A 14,359-nucleotide genomic window follows, 5' to 3' on the forward strand; every position below is an offset into this window, starting at 1 on the left:
AGTATAGGATATCTGTGCACTAAACTTCACATCATATTGGAGGGATTCATCTTCTCTCAAAGTGCCCTGCTCTCCCACCAAGGTGGGAACTCAACATTCATGGAGGCAAAAACAATGCTTCAAAATGCTGTCACTGGGAGTTCAAAAAATACAGCAATGTCTCTCTCCCTTCCACAGATGCCAAGCTGTGAACAGCAAAAGATTCCATGAGTGTCAACTGTGGTAGACCTGTTACTCAGGAAATTAACAACTACCAACTTACTTCTCTCAGCAAGTCCATTTTAAACAATGAAAATCAATACCAAAAAAAAAAAAAAAGAAAAGAAAAAAAGAAAAATATCTACTTGTACCTAATTTGCCTTGACCTGATTGGTCTCTTCTGTTCTCCATAGGTTTTGGATCATGACATTCCATGATACTCACAGTAGATTTCATATCTTAATGGAAGATGGTGAGATTAATATTTCTTATATTGTTTCCATAGCTTTGTATTCTTTTTTGCATTATACCCATTATTTTTTACTAGATTATATGGGTATAATATAAATCTGCCTAAAATATGAGAAACTCCTTACCCCCATGTACAAGTTAGGCTTAAGCAGATATAATAATTTAAAATTTACTCTTTCTAGGAATTAGATAATATAATCAACCCAGTAAAGCATTCTTGCGCAATGACTGTGTTCAGGAGTAATAATGTTTATGTGTCAATAAAAGACATATCAAGGCAAAAATTACCATGGAGCCTTAATCACCTCAAAATGTTTTTGGGACTGAAGTATCAGTCCTATTTTAGAAAAGGAATATTTTGGGTCTTATTTTTATATCTACAACAACTGCATGTTTAAATTAGGGAAAAGTAAAAATCACTTTTAAAGTATGCTCCTTATATATAGTAAACATCAGGGGGGGAAAAAAGGAAAAATAGCTTAATTGATCCATTACTTAATACAGCTCCATGCCATAGTCATTCTTTTTTTGGAAGCAATTACAGTGTGTGTACCCAGGTTTACGGATTGCTCAGCATTCCCCAAAATGGTAATCCATGCACCACATGTATTTTGTTTCAGAAACAGAATGGCTTTCTCCGTTCCCAGTAAGGCAAAGAAATGAAATGAAATGAAATGTTGACACATAAATGTTTTCCCTTGAAATCTATTTTATATTAATTACTTTAGGCATAGCTATATATACAATACCTAGCAGAGGATTTGTCACAAATAACCTGTAATCTCTAGCTGTATTATCAAGGGGATATCTTAATAAAAGGAAGCTTTAAATGGGCATATTTCAATGGCAGGACACTAAATGAGACACAAATACATTGCTATCAATGCACATTAAACTCCTAATGCTAAGCTCCAGGTTCTGATTACACTTTTATTTTCTTACCAGTAGTTTAGAATACAAAAGATAATGCTAAGTAACCCATTCCTAAACAATGAAGGAAAATAAAGGCTCAGTGTAAGCCCTTGCAGAATTTAAAAGTTGTTAGCACTTAGTGCTGTTCTCAAACACAATGCAGATTCAACAGGTAGAGAAAACTGAGCAATTCTTCCAATCAGATGAAAAGGCACCATTTACAGCCTGGCTACACTGGGCTACAGCAACGCCACCCCATAATTTAACTACACTATACCCAAGTTTTGCTATCCTGATCTATAAAGATGTTCATCACCCTGAGTGTGGATAAAAGAGTTTTACAGAAATCTGGTATTGTATTATTTAATTCCTTTTGAAATTCCATTGGAGAGTAACAAGTTCCTTAGGTCCACCTTGCTGAGAACAAGAAACTTTCTTTTCATGTTCAGCTATTTATTAAGAATAAGTTGTCTGAGAAGAGCTTGTCAAATAAAACCCACCTGACAAAGCATTGAGCTGGCAATTGAAATCACGTTTCTATGACAAGCACACAGCACTGGAGTGTCAAAGGTATTGCTTCTGCAATCAGCTAATTTAATTATACATGTGTATTACACACATACTTTACACACAATGGTGATGCAGTGCATTAACATACTATATTTAGACCTGTCATCCATCTTTGTGCAGTTCAGCTATCTGGACATATGTCTAATCTTCTCAATCATGCAATGTTTCATTAGAGTCCTGCTGCAGGACCAAGGCAAAGATGCAGTGGTGCAGATTGGGGCAAGCTCTTCAATATCTACAGCACAGATACCTAAAAAAAGTGAGCTGTAGCTCTGATCCCCTTTTTTGAAGTATTTCTGGCAACCTTCTGCCACCATCCATGATGTCAGGTTGAGAAAAAAAACTCAACAGAAAAAAAAACAAGATCCTGGACAAATATATTATGCTTCAGAGTTCTGGGCATCACTCAGGGCCATGTTGTTCTTGGAAGGACAGCTCTCTCTGACAGCACATTCCTGTGTTCTGTCCATGTCCAACTCATCCGGGCTGAGGACAGCCTGCAATACAGAACAAAATACATGGAACTATATATACCCCCAGGAACAGCTGTCAGGCTGCACCTAAGCAATACTTCTGAAAAAAAGCAACAGGAAAAGTGGGCAAATCTACATGTAAAAGCAGCCTTGTACCCTTGTTTGACTGACAGAGCAGACAAACCCCAAGGATATTCTCTGCTTAAGCCAAATGAAACAGAAAGAAGGGATGGGAAAGGTCAGCATAGTGGCACGTGTAGCACACACGCATCCTAAATGAGTAATCTGGGCTCTAAAAGACTGCATTGCAGCTCCTTGCACGCACAGAGAAAGCCATGGGTGGAACTCAGCCCCATACTGAGCATTTTGGGAAAACAGTCAGTACCTCTCCAAACTGCAGAACCGCTTGCAGCATACACAGATGATGATCTATATACATTAGTGGTTATCTGCTGCTATAGGGCATAACAGGCTCACTAAATACAGAGCCATAAATTGACTTTTCCAGTGGTAAGTCGCAGTAGTATTTAAGAATTAATAATTTATTAATAATTACTAATTTTATTAGCTATAATGTGATTTAGCTCAGAATATTTAATTCCCCACAAATGTTTCACCATCCTTTTTTTTTCCTTTTTAATCTCAGCACTCCTGCAGTGATTATGTGTCTTTTTTGCTATGGTAAAAATGTTCTTCTGGTTTTAAACATTCATCTCTCAAATAGCCATAGACTCCTCCTGTTATTTTCCTTTTGTGCAAAGCAATGCAGAAAGGAGTACTCATTTTCACTTCAGTGGAAGCTTCTAACCCCTCTGTGAATTTTACTAAGAGATTACACATCTCAACACCTAAAAAGTAGGGCATCCAAAATCAGTGGCCCCTTTGGAATACGTAGCTCATTATTTCATCTGAACCATCTCGTTTCCAGTGCTCAAACTCCTCCTGCCAGGTAACTACCTGCTGTCTGCACCACTGGCAGCACTACAGCTCTGAGCAAGGGCACAGCTGTGTACAAAAGGACTTCATTTTCTTCTCATAAAACCAGGGTTACTGATGCTGCAGGAGACTTTTATGCAGTGGTTATTCAGCAGGAAGATCCCAAGAGGTGGTGGAGGGCCTTCCATGCAAACATTCCCAACTGGAACTCCTGGAGCCCTGCTACTAGCCACCAAAGGTGATGCTCCCCTTGCTGGCTTGCTGTGCTGATAAATCCTGCCCACCAGGCAGCAAAGAACAAGCACAACCTCAATGAAAATCAGACTCAGAAGAGGGACCTGAAACAACAAAATTCTCACCCAACTCCCTTTCCATTTCTCTGGACCCAGAACAGGTAGCTGGAATTAGTGGCATATAAACTGCCTGGACACTTATGGAGATCTCCTCCCATCACTCCCACAACACTCAACCCCACAGTCAGCTTTTTGCTTCTATGCAGCACATGCTTTTGCACCTTCTGCTTTGTGCACTCTCTGCATCAGAGGAGGTGTTTTCTACCCTATCTTCACAGGCCAGGCCCTGGGATTGTGCTGCTGTGCCTCTTGTTATACCAACATAAACAGCAATCAGCTGCAAGTGTCAGTTGCTTTCTTTCATAACTTTTGGAACTGGTTTTGGCTTGCAGATTTATTTTTCATCCAGTTAGCTTTCTTAATGGTACAGGACCAAGTTTAATGTAGACTCACTAATAGAGTGACTGGCTAAAATGATGGCACAGCTTGTGTCTATCTGGAATATATCACCCAGGCATACAGCTCTGGCCTAGTATCTTCTTGGGAAGTAGGCAGTTTTTACACTAATTAAAATAGTAAAAGAAATCCTTTGCTACACTAAAAAAGTGAAAATACTGCCCAACAATAATGAAAACGAAGCAGGGTTTTTAAAAAGGGCTTTGCAGACAGTAAGAAAAAAAATACATATTCATATAACAGTGAATACTTCTGACTTGCATCAATCTTAAAATCATGCAATAGAGACTTGGATTCTAATTTGCTAGGGTATACAGGCATTAACAGTGCCTAATTCATCACCCCTTAAATAAACTGGCACCAAAGAGGATGCTGAGACTAGCGGCCTAACACAGCAGGAGATTGCCTGTGCCAGACTTTGCCCAAATCAGAGCAGAGAAGGGTGGCAGAGAGGAGGCTACAGGAATTTCTGATTAAATCCCCTGAGAGACATTCCTACTCGGCTCTGGAATGCACACTGTAAAACAGCACGTTAATGGTGTGGTAGTGATATCTTCCTACTTGTACAGTTTTGCAAATATTTTTTCTGCAATGCACATGATATAATGGGAATAGCGACCATGAGAACTGCCAAGGAAAAGCCAACTAAAACAAAAAGTAATTAACATCTGCTTAAATACTCTCAGGGCATTTTCTAGGACTTGACTAAGACACTACCCATTTGTTAATCAAAAATAATTTACTTCCTATATTTTCATGGGCTTCACAGAATTTCCATGCTGGTGGTAAATATGGCCAAGAAAGAGAATCAAGATTAGTCTCTACAATTTAATCTGACATTTCTTAGGCTGAATTTGGCAATTTTGAAATAATATAATTCTTGGATATTAGACCATAATGGATTAGTAAATGCACAAAGTCCATCATCACATCTGTTCAAGTTAGAAGCAGCACTGAAACAAAATTAATGCATAAAAGTTTGAAGTCCAGAAACATTCCTCTTGATATTAAGATCATTTGGTTTGCATTACAGAGATCAGATATTGCTCATGATATAGACATTACTGTTTAAAGTTATAGAAACTGCCATGAATCTAAGTTCATGTTTGTAAATTTTCATTTATATGAGAGGTTTCTACATATCGTTTCTTGTTCTCCGTCTTTCTTATCCACCGTACTCTGTTCCCATTTCTGTCTTTATTTACCTCTTACATTCAATGTATTTCTAGCAAAATATTTTAAAATTCAGTATTTGTATTTCCATAAAATGAAGAGGAAGGTAAAGAGCATCATATCAGTAAAGAAAAAATATCTTGAGTATTTTTCCTGGATTCATTCTCTATCCTTCCTTAGTGGGAAAACTGCTGCTAGAACCTCTTTCTATTCCCATACACTAACCACTATTAATCACACCAATTCAGCCTGTGAAAATGTTTTGCAAATTTACCTGTTGACCTTTAGTCTCTTGATTCATGATGAGCAAGGAGAGGCTCACAGTTCCCTGATCTAAAACTGCTTATAAGCAAATAATAAAAAGACAGAAATGCACAGAAGATGCTTTCTAACCCTGTCTTGTCCAAGCTAGCAGTTTTGCTTTTGCAGTAGGCATCTTCCCTTTCTTCTCTTCATCACTTCTAGCTGGGATTTATCATCTCTGCTACTGTCACAGGTTTGTTGATGCCACCTCTTCATGCAGATTCTCACAAATTTCTCTTAAGAATGACCTGTGAATTTGCAAAATAATGAAGGCAGAATGCCTGTGATTGCAAATATCTACAAAGCTATGAAAGCTGGGAGAGAGGTGAGAAATTCCCACTACTCTAAAAGTCACAAATGCCTGCCTGGGGCAGCCCTGCTGTGCAGAGTGCTCTTGTTTCTGGGATTATTCAGGCACTGGGCTCTTCTTGAAACCCCTGAGGGCCAGGCTTGTAGGTCAGCCAGCAACAGGGGTCTGCCACCCAGGCACAGACCCTGCTGACTCTGGACACAGAGAGTCCTCCTGGAAGAATCAGATTGTGGAATGAGGGGCTGCATATCTACTGCCAAATAAAATGCATCCAAAGAAGATTCCTGGTGGGAGAACATAACTACCACAACCATGACATTGTCAAAAAGTCCCTTGCATGGTTTTTGGCCCATTCCAATTAATATTACTTCCAAGTTTTATGAAGCATGACTGGAGACTTAGTGTGTGCCTGAGACTAGTCGCAGTTTTGGTTTGGTGATGGTCAAACCATTACATAGGACAAGAAAGGATGTTTAGAGAACTGCTGGTTTAAACTGATATTTCTAGAGGTAACTTTGTGCCATTTTTGATGCAGGTGATGGTGTCCAGAAGTAATGATGTTGGAGTAAAATACAGGACCAAATAGAAATGTAGTTTTGGAGAATGCAGGCAGAATGTTTGCTACATGAACAAATATATTTGAATGCTTGTATATCATCTCTCATCATTTTGCTTCCTTTTTAGTGCAAGGAAGCATTAATTACATTACTGGCACATATAGATAAATAAACCAAATGTTAACTTTATCTCTCTGGTTTACAGGTAGATCTAAGTACAGAGATTCACACCCAGCAATCCCTATGTATTTAAAACTCACCTTCCACATACAACAAGTGAAAGTCATCACTTTCGGCCATTAATTAAATGAACAGATCTGGGGTGAGGGAGAATTATAAAATCAGCCTCCTATGATTTGTATGGCATCTATTTTCCCTATTACAACTAAAACCAGCAGAATTCTTACAGCAAATCATCTGGAACTTGTGTCAAAATAATGATGTCCATGCCAACACAGATGACACGATTATAGTAAAAAGCAAGTGAAATGTCATGTCATATATCCATTATGTTTAAAAATAAGGGAATAGCACAAAACTTGATATGTCAGACTTCAGATTTCAAGGGGATCACCACTATTACTTTAGGAGAAATTCAAGAATTCCCTGCATGTCTCCCTTTTCTCAGTGTATCTTGTATGACTTCAGCAGTATTACCAACACATAGAGATACACATTGGCCCAACATTTTTAAGACTATTTTTTATTGGTTGTGATAAAACCAAGCAATATATACAGCCAAAATAGTCCATGGTGTTCCTTTGCACCAGTCTTCAGACTTCATCAGTGCACAGCCATACACGACCCTTCTCTGGGTTTATGCCAATGGCATATGGCTCAAAATTTTACCAGCCCCATCTTCTCCTCCCTTTTAGAGGTCAAGAGTACTATTTCTGAGTGTTTGAAAAGTCAGTGTTATGCAACGCTGAATGTGGGGAAGATATAACTGTACCTGGTAAATTTAAACAAAACAGGTTTCTGGTGAAGTTCCCAGGAAAAACAATTGCAGAAACTGGGGGTAAATTCACACTTCATTTGGTAGTGGTTGCTCACTCCACATTTTTATCCCAAGGAAATATGAATGTGTGCCCTGCTGGTGCAAAGGTTGCATGCACAGGCAACCTATTGCATAATTGCCAAGAAAAAAATCTACTGAAATTTTTATTACATTATTTTATGTAATTTCTATATATTGCCTAACTTATTAATTAAAAAATCAGTACTTTTTTATTCACCTTGTGTAGGTAAATTTGTTCAGAGCATTTGAGCTCTTTTCTTTCTAGAAAATATTTATTGACTGTGAAGCATGTCTGAAGAGCTTTCATAAAAGGAACTACTTTTTTTAGCTACTTTTCACTGCTAGAATGTACAAAGAAAAAACTTCTACTCAGTATCCTGTTAAACTCAATCCATTTTAAACCATGAATGTGCAAAAAAATCTATATTACTGTGAAAGTAATGAGTTAGAATGAGATTTTCAGAAATCTGAGGGAAAAGGCTTTAGGAGCCAGTGGACAATTAAATCCTTTGCATTTAGGAGTTCAGAATTTCAGTTAACCTTTTCAAAATAAACATGTTATGATATTTTCTATAAATATTACTACTCATCAAATAAAATATTTTCTACAAAATTAATTTTACAGGCTCTTTCTGCCACCTTCTAAGATACATAAGGCTCTGGTTACAGGAGGTTTTTGTTGTAAAGAGCAGCATATCTCAGCTAAGACTTGAAGCACTTGTAATTTTGATTTAGGGCCAGGATGAGCAACATCAATTCCTAGATCTTCAGCCTTTGGTACCACTCACAAGTGCTCCTGAACTCTACTCCAAAAGGTGCACTTTAAAAATAGTTTAAAAAAGGGGTTCATGTGTATTTTCTCCTCAATTGCTTCCAAACATCTTAGCCTGACTTCCAGTATATGTTTAAAAAACTTCAGTATTATAGTGGCCTTGGCTCACAGCTAAATACAGATTCTGCCAACTTCAAACCATGCTCCTGTTTCAATTGGCTCAGCCAGTTTACCAGAACACAGAAAGGAGTTCTTAAATAAAGTCTGATTTTCATGGGATGCTGCACAGTGAAATCAGAAGACCCAAGTGAATGATCTCATGCTTGGGGTACCTGACAAACACGTGCCATTGTGCAAGCCCAGCTGCTCCAAAATCAACCCCCTCAAGAACTCACCTAAACCAGGTCCAAGCCAGAGCAGTTTCCACAAGTCATGAGCTAATGAAGTCTCCCTTCATTAGAAGAACAGCCCTAATCTGCAGGATACTCAGTTCCTGTCCTGCTGCAGCTGTTCCTCAGCCTCTTGGGAGAGAGATTCTTGTGAAGCCAAGTCTTACATGTGTCTCCAGCTTGAGCAACCATGATATAAACCCTTCCCCACTCCTCTTTTGTTTCAGTATCGTGTAAGGCATGAAGATGGCAACACCTGCCAAGATATATCAAACAAACTGGAAGTCAGCTGAGCAGTGGTTCTCCCCTAAATTTACTTCCAGGGGTTGATGTGAATGCAGTATGAGCAGATAACCATGATGAATCTATCTAGAGATAACAATGATAAATCGATCTACTCATAAAGATTAATTGGTTCTATTTGCTCCTTCTGCTATTGTTATTTAAAGAATCAACAACCTAATTTTCAGTAATATTTTGCAGAAAAGAATATGATTTAGACTACTAAGAGTGTTCACCCATGTCCCTCAAGAAAAATGCCAAAGATAGAATTACAAGTGCATAGGTAATTTATTTGTGCAGCTATGTGTATCAAAACAAAATATGTTTCTCTGCATATTCTGACCAACTAGCTGCAAAGTAATATTTTAAGACTAATTTTAATATCAACATTAAATATGTTTTCATAACTGCAGTTGTCAGGATCATAGCTCAATGTATTTTCTTTGCACAAAGCAGGCAAATTTGAGTGAAATGCTAAAGGGTACATTTGCCTGGGGAATTAATGAATAGCCTACATGGAATATGCACATTTCATTCCTTTTTGCTAAAATAACAGTGAATACGGAAATTTTCCGTGTTTTAAAAATTAATAGTCCTTTAAGGAACAGCTGCAAACACCTGGTTTGAATTAAGACAGTTGAAATAATCAACATGTTCATAAAGCAAGAGACCCTCTAGGCCCACGAGAGTGTGACACACAGGCGACAAAACACCCAACCAGGATTTACCTAGACAGAGGGAAATGTTCTTTACACCTGAAAGACAGCATGGATACAGCATCCATAACAACAGCTCCTGCTGAGTGGTTCCAGGTAGGAAATGAGAAAGTCACTGAAGTGTCCACTGCATTTGTTGTTTCATTAATCACCATTCATGGGAGTACATGTGCACCCAGCCAGTTGGAATTGGGAAAGATAATATCTTAGAAAGATGAGTTAGGAAAATGTAGTCTGTGCTTTTTAGCAAAATCTGGGGGACTAGGGTGGATTTACATTATAGTTGGAATATTTGCCTTCCCTTTTGCTTTTTTTTAACAAGTGAACAAATAAACCAACAAAAACCAACAAAACAAACAAACAATCAAACAACAACAACAAAAATAAACAAAAAGTAAACAAAACAAACCCACAAAATCATATTCAAAGTTCCCTTTTCTAGATCTGGGTACAGAGGATATACAACTGCAGTTATGAAAGATTGTAAAATGAGACTTGTGGTCCCACTAAAACAGGACAACTAACAAGAATGAACTAAACTAAACACAATGCCTGCCTTTCACCTTGACTGGAAATTGTGTACCTTTTGGCTTTCCATGGAATTGATGATCTCACTGGCTCTCCCAGGTACAGTGAGTTGTCCCAATTTCTTCCAGCTGACAACTTTGCTCTGAAGTAGAATTGGAGCCAGGCGTGCCACTCCTGTCTAATCAGAAACAGTGAGGCAGGAAAGAAGAAGTAATCTCGACTAAAACTTTTGCCAGTTTATTTTGTGTGACAGATAATGCATTTCTAAAGACTCCCATGAGAACTCATGTGGAGGAGGTTTAGCAGGCTATCAGCACACGTCTCAGCTCATACTATATCACATTAATCATCAGCTTACATTAAAAGTGCCACCTGTCCTTGCCTGTTTGTTCCCTGTGATGAAAAACGTTCCTCTATAATGCAGTTGTTGAATTAATCCATACATTTATTACAAGATTTTGCACATTAACATCCACTCATTCTGCTCCCAGTAAATCTACAGCTTTTCTTGTCAGGGTTTATGCCTCTGTTTTGAGGTGGGAGGGAAATGAAGTGAATAAAACGATGAAAACAGATTACTTCACTGCTCAACCTCTCATCACTTAAAGACCAAAATAAAATTTAAAAAAAATTAATGTCTGAAAAAGTTCAGATAAACTGTCTTCCAGTTCTACATCCCAAATGGTGAGAGGCCATGAATTTCACAGGCAAACCTGTGCTCATGGAATTCTTAGCTCAGCTTTGTACACTGAGGCAACCTGGATAAGCTTCAGAGTTGTCAGGTATTTCCCCCTGGACAAATCCAATCTCAGCTACACAACACAGACCAACCAGGCACAGTTTGAAACACTGATCTGAACTTTTCAAACATTAAAAGGAGGAGGGCCTTTGATCTCAGATCTGTGCCCTTCTGCCCTATCTCCAGCCTGACCAACAAAGTTCTGCAGACCTGAGCGTCTCTGGGAAGGTACCTTTACAGTGAGAGCAATCTAAAATGATGGAAAATCTAAAGCCAACAGGAAGGTACGGGCACGCTGCTCCAGCCACCACATCAGCAAAGGGAGCCCCAAATAGTCCCTGTTACTTAACATTTGGTTACTTACTGCAATAATTTCTGGATTACTTGATTTGCATCACAGGATAGAGAGATAAAGCACGCAGTGGAACTATGATGCAGATTAAAGGTTAAAACAACAAGATGGATTAAGAATACATAAATGGAAAGGGATCAAAGAATGCTTTGTCTGTGTGATCATCTAGAACAGATCCTGCAACTTGCATCAGCCAATTATGGGTTTTATTTTGGTATGATTTAACAGCTATGAGCAGATATAGATATTGTGGCTTTCAATCATTTTAGCAGATAGAGGACTAGAGATAGAGGCTAATTATTTTCTTTGTGTAAGAGCTGCCTTTTTATTGGTTTTGGTTTTGTGTATTATCTAAGGACAATTTTACAAGATGCGAAAGTGGTAATGGTAAATATTATTGCTCATGTAAATATCTGTAACATATACAAAGGAGAGTTATTTCCTTTACTGTGGCAGCACTAATTGGTCATCAGTTTTCTGCCTTTATGTTATGGTAATAAATGGGTATTTACCATAACTTGCCAACAAAACTTAGGTCAAACTACACAAGATGCCTCCTCCCCTTTTTCATGCCTACAATACCAGGCACTGCAAAGAAGGGGGAGAATGAGTATTAAACACATAATATAGAAAAAATTACAAAATACTCTTACGGAAATATGATCCTATTTATGGAAGAGACTTTTTATATTTCAGCACTTTTCTTTCATTCTTCACATGACTATAAAGCTCTTCAACAAGTGATTAAGCTAAAAGTGAGTCTTTACAATAAAATTCCAAATTCAGTCCTCAAAGACTTAGGATGGTTTATCTTCCCCAGTGGAAACATAACCCACATAAGAAAGATTGATTCTTCACATTATATCAGGGAAGAAGGGCTGGGGATGTTTTGCTGGGGTGCTTTTTTAGTGATTTTGTTTCATTTCAGGGTGGGTTATTTTAAGACTAAGAAACCAAATAAAAATGCATCTTATCCCCTGACTTGGATTTTCTTGAAATCAGCAGCTGCACTTTCCCTTCTCCCATGGTAACAACTACATCTGGATCTGGTTCTATAAGTAGAATAATTTTAAATTTAAACTTAACTAATCAAACCCTCGACAATAATAATTTTTAAAAAAATCATCAGCTCTAATAATTCTTAGCCCTTATTTGGATTTCCTTTTCAGATAAAAAAATGCATATAAACCTTGGGCTTTTAATGTTTGCCCCAAATCATTGATAAGATGATATAACAAAAGCATCTGTATCCAATTCATCCTTTTTCAGTATGAATGGAACTACTTCAGATCCTATTTCAGAGGTAGGATTTCATCCCTAGATATAACTACCTTAAACAACAAATCACATAATGAGACATCTCATTGCTGTCTCTGGATTCACTTGGGTGGAAGAAACTATTTGGTCTTCATCCTGCTCTTCATTTTACACCCACTCCCCAATCCTGTAGGACTGAGGCCAATGTTTAGCAGATGTGCTTTCTCTACTTCAAAAAGAGAAAAGTAGACAGTGGGGTTGTCAAAAATAGGGTAAAAAATAAATTAGACAAGCCCTACTAATTTTGTGGTGGGCAAAGGATGCTCCAGGTGCCCTGACAATGGTGGCATCTGGCCAGAGACCCTGACACCACTACAGGAGCCCTTCAAAAGCATTTCTAGCCACAGAAAATGCATTTTCCTGGAATAACAGCTGGGCAATAAGCATAAATCTGGATGTATGTCGACACAAGAGTATAAAAAGAGCATAAAAAAGGTACAAAGGAAATAACAGATGGAAATGTACTGTCCACCACCATTAAAAACGGCAGGTGAGGGCATGTTCATAATTTCAGGAGACAGCTGTCAAGGCCAGAGGTGCTGCAGATGTTTATAGCAACCCAGGGCCTATTTCACTCTCCTGAAGATGAACAGGGGTCTGCTTTTATTCAGATCAGAATACTCATGCTGCAATAAATATGACAGGGCAAATACTCACCTAGTGTAAGTAAGCACAGCTTCTAAAAAGCACTGTACAGCTGCTACAGATTTGGTCTTGTGAGCAAATGCTTTCCTCTCATGGCACTATCCAGATTTATTGCTTGACAGCAACAAAGGATCAATCTTTAATCAAAAATGTAGGTCCTAAAAGGAGCTTAAATTAATATTATACTGTCATTTCTCATATATTGCTCCTGTGACAACTAAAAATACAGAGGGTCTGGAACACAAGCAGCAGTGTTCAGCAAGATTCATTTGCACACACATTTCTATTCACTTAAGCAGTTTAACCATCATTTCTGCAAAAGAATTTACAGGATTTGAGGGAACAATAAAATGTATATTCCCAGTGTTCAGTGTTAAACCAAATCCCCCAAAAAGGCCCTGCCTTGCTGCAATGCCAGTGAAACTGGGCTCTGCAAAACCCTGCTGGAGGATCAGGTGAATCCTCCACAGAAACATTAAAACTGTGCATTCCCTGTCCTCTGTCAGAGGGCATGACTACACACCCTTTGAAGGTCAAAACAGATTCTCCCAATGAACCAGGGGTGAGTGAAGGAAGCTGTACTCTGTTTTCATGCTTTTTCCAGAAAAAACTGCATGAATGGGGGAAGGAAGAAATGGGCAAGTGTTGTCTGTGCTGTTAGAAAGGAGCTGTACACATTATCAGCAGCATTTTTTCACGCATCTTGAGACTTACCAGCCACTCTAAAACCCAACAACTAGGGCAGGAAACGATTCTTTTTTTTTTTAAGAGCTTCCTCAGGTTTATTTTTCATGAGACTGATTTTGAAATAGTCAATTTTACTTCAGCACAGACACTGGCAAGGTGAGGACCAATATTGGGACTCATTTGCAGCCAGTTTAGGGTACAGCTTTGCACTACCCTAGGAGGGGGTGACAGGGTTCACTTCTGACATGGGTTAAGAGGGAGCCAGGGGCTCATTTAGGGTCTGGTTCAGGAAAGACCACGTTTTTACCAGATAAAACCTTGGTCTGCCAGTGGCAGCAAGAGGAGCAGAACAACTCCCCTTTGCTTGGATAGCTGTGTCTAAAAGCCTGTGCTTAAAACATTTATTTTGCTATTAATTCTTTCCTAAGTCTGAATCATTGCCCAAACAATAGTAACAGTAATTAATAATAAACAGTTTCAG

General features: G+C 38.4%; 1 long non-coding RNA gene across 1 annotated transcript in view; it reads right to left on the reverse strand.

Moving 5' to 3' along the window:
- Nucleotides 1-1,139: 1,139 nt before the first annotated feature.
- LOC135297528 (uncharacterized) overlaps nucleotides 1,140-14,359 on the reverse strand; it is a 59,726-nt gene continuing 46,506 nt past the window's right edge. The window contains exon 2 of the long non-coding RNA XR_010359495.1: nucleotides 1,140-2,429. This is a non-coding gene — a long non-coding RNA (uncharacterized LOC135297528). The remainder of the gene's footprint in view (nucleotides 2,430-14,359) is intronic.

This window comes from Passer domesticus, chromosome 3 (assembly GCF_036417665.1).
Source record: "Passer domesticus isolate bPasDom1 chromosome 3, bPasDom1.hap1, whole genome shotgun sequence".
NCBI classification, from domain to species: domain Eukaryota; kingdom Metazoa; phylum Chordata; class Aves; order Passeriformes; family Passeridae; genus Passer; species Passer domesticus.